Source organism: Vicia villosa, linkage group LG5 (assembly GCF_029867415.1).
Source record: "Vicia villosa cultivar HV-30 ecotype Madison, WI linkage group LG5, Vvil1.0, whole genome shotgun sequence".
In the NCBI taxonomy this organism is placed as follows: Eukaryota; Viridiplantae; Streptophyta; class Magnoliopsida; order Fabales; family Fabaceae; genus Vicia; species Vicia villosa.
In genome coordinates this window covers 1,138,757-1,150,405 of record NC_081184.1, presented here as the reverse complement: position 1 = coordinate 1,150,405, position 11,649 = coordinate 1,138,757, and the positions used below count along the sequence as shown (strand labels likewise).

Genomic DNA, 11,649 nt, shown 5'->3' with positions numbered 1-11,649 from the left:
TGTACAGCTATTTTATTTTAACATTTTAATAATAAACATTTTTTTTAATAATATTTTAATAAACATTTTAATTATATTTTTTAATATAATTATATTAAATGTTAATTATATTAAAAACGTTAACTAAATACATTTAAATAATACATTTATATAATTATTTAAAAACGTTAAAAATGTTAATTATATTAAAAAAACTGTAATAATATTTATTTATTAATATACTTTATTACTAATATATTAATATACGTTTATATATTACTTTATTTATTTATTAATATACTTTATTTATTTATTATTAATAGTTGTATATTACTTTATTTATTTATTTATTTATTTATTATTATTAATATTTAAATTTAATTTATTTATTAAATGGTTTATTATTAATATTTATATATTACTTTATTTATTTACTTATTTATTTATTTATTTACTTATTATTAATATTAATATATTAATATATTACTTTATTTATTTATTTATTATTAGTAGTTATATATTACTTTATTTATTTATTTATTATTAATATACTTTATTATTAATATACGTTTATATATATGTTTATCATTTTATTATTAATATTTATATATTACTTTATTTAATTAATTTAATTATATTTTAATGTATTTTAAATATTTAATTATATAAATGTATTTTAAATATTTTAATGTTTTTTTTATAATTATATAATTTAATATATAAGTGTTAATTAAAACATTTTTTAATAATTTTATATAATTATATAAATAAAATGTTAATTAAAATTATTAAAAAAATATAATTATATAAAATATGTTATATGTACAGCTATTTTATATAAACATTATATATTATTAATTTTAAATAATGATTTTAATATTTTAATAAATATTTTTTTAATAATAAACATTTTTAACATTTTAATAAACATTTTTAATATAACATTTCAATAAACATTTTTAACATTTTAGTTAACATTTTTATTGCCCAGGTTTTTTGAAAACGTTTTATACATATATAGGTAGTTTATTAACGTTTTTATTTTATTAACATATATAGGTAGTTTAAAATTAGTATATGAACCGAAACAAACATGGCAATAAAATTAGTATACTGAGTTAGTATAGAACAACTACTTGGCAATTAAAATCAAAAAAACAAACATGGTTTGGTGGTAAGCTTGTAGGAATATAGTCTTAGTGACCTGGGTTTGAATCCCAGGTTTTGCAACTTATTAATTTACAATTTTTCAAGCTTTCCAAATGCAGCAGCCACGTCAGCCAAACAAGGAAATCAGGCGCCCAGTCAGCAAGATTCTCCCAGCCCAGTCAGCCAAACATGGAATAGGGGGTGTCTGAAAACAGAATCTTGTTTTCTAAGGGGCGAAGGCTAAATTTTTTTTTAATAGGGGGGAAAACCGAATCTCGCTACTTTGGCAGGGGGTGAAATGTATTAAACCCTTATTATTATTATTATTATTATTATTATTATTATTATTATTATTATTATTATTGTTGTTGTTGTTGTTGTTGTGTACAGGCATAAAGAGCACGAACGGGTGATGGAAATCTCTGAAAAGGATCTTCATTTACCGGTTGTGTGTGTTGATGCTGCAGATCAATTTCTTACAAAGCTAAAAGGTGTGACAGATCCTGAAATGAAGAGGAAAATAGTTGGTAAAGAGTTTATCAGCATTTTTGATGATTTTGCTGAGGAGCTAGAGGAGAAACTGGGAACCAGACCTTCTTACTTGGTTCAAGGGACCTTGTACCCTGACGTGATTGAATCATGCCCACCACCTGGAAGTGGGAGAACCCTTTTGCATACCATCAAGAGCCATCATAATGTTGGCGGTCTTCCAGAGGACTTGCAGCTGAAACTTATTGAACCGCTTAAACTACTTTTTAAGGATGAGGTTTTTTGCTTCTCAACTATTGACTTCGTTGCTTTTGCTTGGAATTGGATTTTCTGATTGTGTTTCTGTTTATCTTATGATTTGTTTTTGTTATTTTCATTCCGGTGTTCAAAGGTTCATCAATTAGGGAAGATCATGGATTTTCCTGAGGGATTTCTAAAACGTCATCCCTTCCCTGGACCTGGTCTTGCAATTAGAGTATTGGGTGACGTAACTGAGGGAAACACATTAGATATTCTCCGACCGGTTCATGGAGCTTTTGAGCTTGTGTTTGTCTGCAATATTGATTTAGTAGTAGTACCTTGATTGTTTTGTTTTTCAGGTTGATGAGATTTTCATTCAGTCAATCAAAGATGCTGGCCTTTATGATCAAATATGGCAAGCCTTTGCAGTTTTCTTACCACTAAGATCTGTTGGAGTTCAAGGTGTAACACCCCGTTAATTCTTGTTTATTAATTTAATTATTATTTTTTTAATTAAATTATTAGAATTAATAATTTTTGGGAATTATTTGGAAAATGATGAAATATTGGCATTGGGCCTAGAGTGGTGGTTAGCAGTAAGGGGGTGTTAGCTAAGCAAGCCCATTATAATATTTTATTTTATTTTTCATAAAATAAAAGGAATTGGGAAAAGAGGAAGGGAAGAAAAGGAGACAGACTCTGAGAAGGGAAGAACACGTGAAAGAGAGAAGAGCCAAAGGGGAAGAAGACCTTCGAAGATTCGACTCTGAGGTAAGGGGGGATTCTTCGGGTTAGTATTCCTTATGTGATTGTAGGTAGTAGGATTGATTAGGATTGTTGTCTATTTCAATCGTACGTGTCGGGTTTGGGAATTTGTTAGGTTTTAATGAATTTGTATGAATTACATGATTTTGTTAATACTCATGTTATATACTGTTAATACTTGTATAAAATTTGTCTGAAATATGTGATGATGTGCAAATTGATGGTATTTGTGTGCTATGTTCGTATGTACCTGAAATTGGGGAAACGAGATAGGGTAAATACTGTCAAAATGGTGAATTTGGTTGTGCAGGTACGTAGGAACCGGTTCCCATGTGGGACGAACCGGTTCCCCCTTATAAAAACAGAGAGGTATGGATTCTGGGTTGCTGGAAACCGGTTCCCATATAGGGACAACCCGGTTCCCCATAGTAAAAATCAGAGGCGTGATTTTGGAAGCAGCCAGGAACCGGTTTCCACGTAGGGACAACCCGGGTTCTGCAGCATATTTTCTAAAAATGTTTTATTTTTACAAAACCATAACTTTTGATCCGAGTATCCGATTTATGTGCCGTTTTGGGCGTTGCGAAGCTAATTAGGTGCTTTATTTGATAAAGTGATAAAATGGCCAGTAAACCACTTTACTTTAAAAACTCGGTTTAGTTGTTGATAAATTGAAACATGATATATGTATATGTGCTTATTTATATGACTATTGATGCATGTATTTATGTTGGTGATGGGATTATGATACCCAACGAGTGATGTTGGTATATAACATGTCGTAAATGATACATGCTTTGTGACTTTATTGTTGAGTGGTTTTGGCAATTATTACATGGTGTGCAATGATGATAGATGTAACATTGTATGATGATGGTGATGATTGATGATTGTGAATATTAATATGTTGTTAATATTAATATGTTGGTTGTGGTGAACGTATGTGAATGATTGAATGATGCTTATACATGTACATACTTGTTGTGACGTTATTGGTAAGAGGTGATAAGCGATGTTAAGCATCGGAATGATGATGATGTATGATGATGTAAGTATGTGTCATGTGTGCATTATTCATAAATCATTTGCATTGGAAGGCTAATTCCCATTGTGCGGAGATTAGCATGAAGTCATCGTGTGCCCATGTGGGGTGTGAGCGATGAGGCAGTAGTCGTGTGCCCATGTGGGGTGTGAGCGACTAGAGGGCAGTATCAAAGAGAGACGTCCTGTGAATGTGATTTCACGAATTTTGGTATCACATGCATAGTGTCAGTTGAATCATATGCATTGGTTATAACATGATTGGATGAAATCCAGTGTTATGCCTTGGTGTGCTTACATGATTGATGTATTAAGAAGTTGTTGTTGATATAACTTGATTATTTGATGGAATGAGGAGTTGTGGGCCGTTGGCCAAATATTGTTGAATTGATGCTTGCTTGTTGTAATAATTCCGGTTATATGTATGATTGAGTGAACGATAATTACTATGAGATTTTATTGCTTATGACTGCATAATGCTTAGTAATTCGAATGAAACTCACCCTTACTTTGATGTTTTCAGATTAAGGATGTAGCGGCGTTTTGATTGGGTGAAGATAGCTTGTAGGCTAGCCCGTAGGGGTGTGCAAAATATCCGGATATAATGCCCAAATCCAAAACCATATCCAAATCCATTTTAAATATCCAGATATAATGAAATGGTTTTTAACCGGATTATTTTTAAATGGTTGGTTATCCAACCATATTTTATTTTTGGATCCGGTTATAATCCGGTTATTATCCAAAAAGCCCATAATCATATGGTTCCAAATTTAAACTACCAAATTCAATTGAATTTCAAATTTCAGAAGCGTTTTTCACTGTTCATCTTCAACCTCAAGGACCATTTTCTTCTCAATTTCTTCACGTTTTCAGGTAAACTCATTTCCCCTAATCAGAACTCATCCTTTTTTCTTAATCAAAGCTTATCTTCTATCATTTTTTTTACCACAGCTTCAATGTTTCCCTCAAATTTGTGAGAAACCCTAATCCCAAATTTCACTACAAATTTTCTCTATTGTAAGTAAATTCTTCTATCCACTTCATGGGTTATGTTGTTCTGTGTTGTTAATTGTTGGTGGTTTATTTAAATTTGTTGTACTGTAATATTGAAAAGTAGCATAGATTGAAACTTGGTTAAAAAAGTAGAAAACAATGAAAGTGCAAGTGTGTGTAATAATGAGAAACAATCAAAGGAGTGAGTAACATGAATTTGAGGAGAGGAATCTAATGTGATTTTATTGAACTTGGAACAAAAAGTGAGGTTACGTGATGCATTTTTCCTTGAATCTGATGAAAGTTGTCAATGCCTAACACTCTTCATGTAGTCCTTCTAGAATCACATCCATTTTATTTTGAAAAGAAACTAGTCCACCTATGAAGATTAGAATATCAACAAGTCCTGTAATTTTGATTAAAACTCTGAGATTAGAATGCCAAGATGCTGAAATAGCGGTTTGCAAACCGCTACAGAATCGCGATTGCCGCTTATGCATCTTCTTCTGTTCTTTAGTAAACTTGGTTCTAGACCTCTTCTTAATCATCTTTTCGGTTCGATTTTCCACCTCCTTTATACAATCTTTCTCATAGTAAGACTGATGAGAAGGCCTATTTGATTCACTTTTGATTGGAGATAAATGAGCCAAGAAGGGTGTATTAATGTTATGATAGGAATCAAGTCAACAGTTATTTCATAGTTAAACTGCTTTTGATTCACCTGCTTAATGTTATGATTCACCTGCTTTTTCATAGTAACATTGTTATTTCTCTTCATAAAGTAGAAAAAATGTGGTGCTTTATTAGTTAAACTGCTGAATTACAACATCTTAACTTGAATATTCATCCCAACAAGTCATATAGAATATAATTCAGATGTACATGATTATTATAACAAAACTTGATACTGTTATAGAGTTTTTCCTTGAAAAAATGTGGTGCTTTATTATAACTTTTTCTAAAGGACTATTGACTTGAAATTCCTGTAACTATATCTTTGGTAGTAATTCAACCTTCAGAATTTGAAAACTTGATACTGCAATGCACGAAACTCAGACCTGTTAGGAATGATTATCAAGCATGACCAAAGAAGAATGTATTTCATGAATTGATGGAGATTGGTGTCTGTTATTTTTCATCGTGACAACTAAGAAATTCAATTATACTGGGATATACTTGCTCCACTGCCTGCGTTCAATGTATGCGTAATAAACATTACAGAGATGTTTTAGGGACTAAAATCATTATTTCCACTACAAAATTAGTTGATATCAACAGCCATTTTCCAATCCAAGATAATATAAAGAAGTAGCTCAGTGTTTATGGTTCAGATCATATAGTGCATGAGATTGCTTTGCTTAGCATACACTGTTAGTGATAGACACCTATTAAGAATGGCTGTCTTTTGAAAAGAGTTTTACTTAATTTGATCTTTAGTTATAGGAACAACAGCATATAGCTTACACAAAAGTATCTAGGCAATTTACTAAAGAACATCCTTAACCTATATTGTATTAGTACACCATTAAAATATATGCTTAAAAAAGGTTTCTTAACCTAAAACTTTGTTGCATCTAAGTTCATGAAAATAAGAAGAGGGGGGTCATTGTGGTTGTCATCGTTGACAATACTATTTGAAGAGTTATATGCTTTGTTTGATTTACATAAAGTTTCTGGGTTTGATAACACATGGTCATTTTATAAGTTAAGAAATATACTCAAAGTATAGAAACTAACTTGCTTCTAACATTCATTTTTTTGGTTAACAAGAATGGGACTTATTTCAAAATCAAAATCTGAAAGTAATATGGTTGAAAAACAAAAATAGCTACGAGAAAACATTTTAATTGTTCAAGTGATAAATGATACTATTATTTAGACAAATATATCAAATTAACATAATACAACTGCACTTTTGAAATGATTTAATCACCTATCTGGCATTTATCACACACTATATCAGTGAATCGTTTGAAATTGGCATGTTACATTGCAGGTTATATAGTTGGTTTGCTAGCTATTAAACTTATTATTGTGTGTTGTGTTTTATTTTGCAGTTTATATCAAAATGGATGGTGAATCTGAGCCAAGTCAGCCAACAAATTTATTTGCTACTCCTTCACCAGTTGTCCAGAACACTACTACTATGTTACCACCCGAAACTAGAAGTCGTAAAAATCGATCTGATGTTTGGAATCACTTCAAGCTAGATCCTAACTTGGAAAAAATAGCTATATGCAACTATTGTGATAAAAAGTTCAAGTATAATGGAACGAGTTCGATGGCAGCACATTCTAAGGCTTGCAAGAGTAACCCAAATAATGATTTTAACAAGAGACAAAGAACACTTACACCTTCAATGAATGGTGATGGCCATCCTACTTCTTCCCCTTCAGTTCCTAGGTTTGACCAAGAGAGATTGCGGTATTTGCTCGTGAAATTGTTTATAGCTTGGGAGTTACCTTTCTCAAAAGTGGAGCATCCAGATTTCCATGAATTTGTAAGTGGCTTGAACTCAAAATTCAATCTTATATCACGTACTACACTTGCACGTGATACTTTGCTTCTATGGGATGTAGAAAAGGAAAAATTGAAAAACTTTCTAGCCCTTCATTGTCAAAGAGTTTGTCTCACTTCTGATACATGGACGTCTATTCAAAATCTCACATATATGTGTATCACTGCCCACTTCATTGACAATAACTGGACCTTACAAAATAGGGTTCTAAGTTTTGTCCAAGTCACAGGCCACTCGGGAGATATTATAGCAAACACTATTGATGCGTGTTTGACTGATTGGGGACTTAATCAAATCTTAACTGTCACACTTGATAATGCATCCTCAAATGATCTTGCAATTAAACATTTGGCAAAGAAGCTATTATCATGTAATCGTTTAGTATTGAATGGAGAGTACATACATATGAGATGTTGTGCTCATATACTAAACCTCATTGTTAAGGAAGGGTTCAAAGATCTTGACAAGTCAATTTTGAGGATCCGAGGTTCAGTCAAATATGCCAAGTCTTCTGCTCAAAGGTTTGCAAAATTCAAAGAATGTGTAAAACGCTCAAACACCGAGTACAAAGGTCTTGCGTGCCTTGATGTAGAAACAAGGTGGAATTCAACTTATCTAATGTTAGACTCGGCTTTGAAACATCAAAAAGCTTTTGAAGTACTTGAAATTCATGATCCCATGTACACTCAAGAGCTAGTTCAAAAGGGAAATGGTGTACCCACAAGCTTAGACTGGATTGAAGCACAATCGATTCTTCCATTTTTGAAAATCTTTTATGATTGTACACTTCGGATATCAGGTTCCTCCTATGTGGCTTCTAATATGTATATGTTAGAGGTATTTGCTATAGGGGCAAAGATAAATAACATGTGTATTTGTGAAGATTCATTCATAAAGGGCATGGCTTTCAAGATGAAAAAAAAATATGACAAGTATTGGGGAAAGCCTGAGAAGATAAATATGTTGTTGGTGATTTCTTCTGTCTTAGATCCTAGATACAAATTAAAATTTGTCACTTGGTTGATCAATCAAAATTTTGATTCATTAGAGGCAAAAAAGTTAAGAGATTTGTTGGATACCCGCTTGAATGAACTATTCATGGAGTATAGTCATGTGAGGCATGGGTCCCAAAGTGATTCACAGTTGAATCGATTTGACTTAGGTGGTAAGGAAGACCTTTATAGTTACAATCGTTTTTTACAGTGCACTGATTCTTCTTCTGCGGATAAGAATGATTTGGAAAAGTATCTGGAAGAGTCTATAGAGAGTCAGTTTACCATTGACTTTGATATTTTAAAATGGTGGAGGGAAAATTCGAATCGCTTTCCAGTCCTTGCAAAGATGGCAAAAGGCTTGTTTGCCATACCTATCTCCACTGTAGCATCTGAGTCTACGTTTAGTCTTGGAGGAAGAGTGATGAATGAATACCGCAGTTGCCTCACACCTGAAACAATGGAAGCCCTTGTTTGTAGTTACAGTTGCCTTAAAGCAGCGCGTAAATCCTCAATCATTGATTCACTTTTAGTTGAGAATTACAAGGATCTTGAGAAATTAGAGGAAGGTAAAATAATCATACATGTTTAAAATAAATAACCATTTATTAGATTATAACTTGATTAATTATAAGTTATAATTCTTGTTTCTTTTTTTTCTTTCAGAAATAGCTTCTACAAAAGGAGGTAGTACTTTTCCGGCTCCCGTTGTTTTCGATGAAGATTGATAACGGTATGAAATTCAATATGATTTAATGTTGAATGTTGTTGCAATTTGTTAGATATAGTTTAGTTGTTCGGAATGTAATAATGTGTTTGGAGCAACCATAGATTATGATGTTGTTTTCTTTTGTTTTGAATTAGATTATGATGGACTGTGTTTTCTCTCTGACTTGGGAAATTTTCGGTAGAGAAAGGCTTGTGGCTGACCAGAGGCTGCAAAGATGCATCCACCTTCTCAAATTCATTTATGTCAGGATACTTGAAATCATTACAAACTTCTCTTTTAGAATGCATCAACTTGGATGACTGCTTCTTTCAAAATTCCAAACATGGTTGAAGAGCTATTGTTTTTATTGTTAGAGGAAAAGTTCATTAACATGATTATGTAGATGATTGATTTAATTAGCTATGTATTGTTCATATTCATTTGCTATGAAGTTATCACCAGAGAAAAAGATCATTGTTTTTGTTTGAAAAGGGAACTATTTCAATGAAGACTAATTTGTGTCTTGTTATAGAATATTACTCAACAACAACATCACAAATAGAAGAGGTTTGTGAAATACTAGGAAACCAGATTTCAAAATATGATTTTTTTTGTCGTAAAAATTAGGCCTTAAAAATCAATTTTAAAAAATAAGCGATTTTTATCAAGTTTTTAAAAAAATCCAGATTTTATAAAAAAAAAAACCAGATTTAAAAAAAATTTTTTTTTTATCCAAATTATAAATAACCGGTTTAAAACTAGTTTTTTAAAAGAACCGGTTTAAAACTAGTTTTTAAAAATAACCGGTTTAATACTAGTTTTTTAAAAGAACCAGTTTAAAACTAGTTTTTAAAAATAACCGGTTTAAAACTGGATTTTTTTAAAAAACCGGTTGCGTAACCATAACCAAATTAATAACCGGTTTCATAACCGGTTTTGATTGAATTGTGGTTATGGTTATAAAACCAAACCATTTAAATGGTTTAAAAATGGATATGGTTTGGTTTCTAAAAATAACCAACCATGCACACCCCTACTAGCCCGTAGTTCGTGTCGAGTCATGCTCTGATAGTAACACTGGGATCGACTAGTCTTAGCGTTACTTGTTATACATTGTTGCCATTTTGGCTATGGATTTATGTATTGAATATTTGTGTGGAGATGTTTCCTAATACTGTTGAATTAAGTTCCGCTGTGCTAAACACCTGTTTGTTAATAAAGCATGACAATCGACTTGATGTTTTTATTTATTTAATAATTGTAGCATCCTTGCTGTTTATTTACTCTGATTATATTATATTTCCACGGGGGTTTAGAAGGGTGTTACACAAGGTGATCAAAGAACATACTCCTATGTTGTCCACTCAGAGCTGTTACAAGTGAAGATGGAATGACAACAGAGATGTAAGATTTCACCTCAAGTATGCATGGCTATGATGTTATTCTGCATAAACTTAAGGATATTTTTCCTTTTGATATTCTTGTTGTGTTGCATATATGGGGCAGAAAGTATTAGAACTTGTTGCATACATAATCGATACATGATTAATACTTACACAAATTCTGAAATTTGGGGCTTTGATGTGAACCTTTGATACTTGTCGTAAATGTGATTTATAATGAATTGCAGGTACCAATTTGAGCACAAATTCCTTGATGATGTGAGTGAAAATATCATTAATAGTGTCTGTGGTGTGGGTCATGTTTTGGAAGATAGTTATAATTCTGAGGGTTCATGCGGTAAAACTCTCGAAAGCCCCTACTCCCATCATTTTGTTGAGGAGGTGGATGGGTACCTTGCATCTGCTGCATCATTTGTGCCATAAATTCTTGTTGTTGTTGCTGCATCTGCAGTTGTTGTTGTTGTTGCATTTGCATCATATGTGCCCATGGATTGTTACCAGTTTCTCCTTCCGGGATTTCGTTCTGATTCGGGGCAGCATTAACTCGTGGCCTTCCCCTCCTTCTTGGTTGTTCAGCCATAAGGTCTCCTGTCACATACATAGACATCGAGTTGATCAGGCTCAATACTAATTAATGCAACAGGATTCTTATAACAACAACATAAATACTGACGCGAAATCCAAACTATTGATGTTTCATGGCAGGGTCGAGGATCAACCTGCTCTAATACCAACTATAAAAATCATGCATAACATATATCTAGAATAATGCGATACATAGCTAAAAGGTGGTACTGAAATCATACGATACGCCTAAACGGCCATAAGTTCATGTATAAGGTACATCACTAGTAAACCAAAATACATAACCATAACATAGTCAAAAAAAGAACAAAATACAACAACGGAAAAAAATCACAAGACATCTATCACGCCCATCTCTAAACTTCCTTGCTTTTTCCCTTCTCCTGATTAGAGGCACCTGCAAAAATAATAGGAATGGGGTAAGATACTAATCTCAGTGGGTTTCCCTATCTCATGGTCTACTCGGTTCTACAAGGTTGTACCAATGTTGTTAGCGGAAAGACTATTTCCTTCCGGTTCCGAAGCATCTCACTTCACCTTACTGGAAATCATTATTTCAACATACAATTGTTAAATAATATAGACTATAAGAAACATGGATTGACATCGAATTACATCTCACGATTCGATTCCTTAAAGTCATGGAACTAACATCGAATTGCATCTCACAATTCCATTTCTCAATAATGAATACAAAGAGGGGAAGGTATTGGTTCGCATCCCCGGGAGTTCATCCTCGAAGAATACTCCTGAACTACGGAGCACCAATCAATCTCGAGCATC

General features: G+C 32.5%; 1 pseudogene; it reads left to right on the top strand.

Annotated features, from left to right (window-relative positions):
• The first annotated feature begins 1,142 nt into the window (after window positions 1–1,142).
• Window positions 1,143–10,704, top strand: LOC131601695 (uncharacterized; annotated as a pseudogene).
• The last annotated feature ends 945 nt before the right edge of the window (window positions 10,705–11,649 follow it).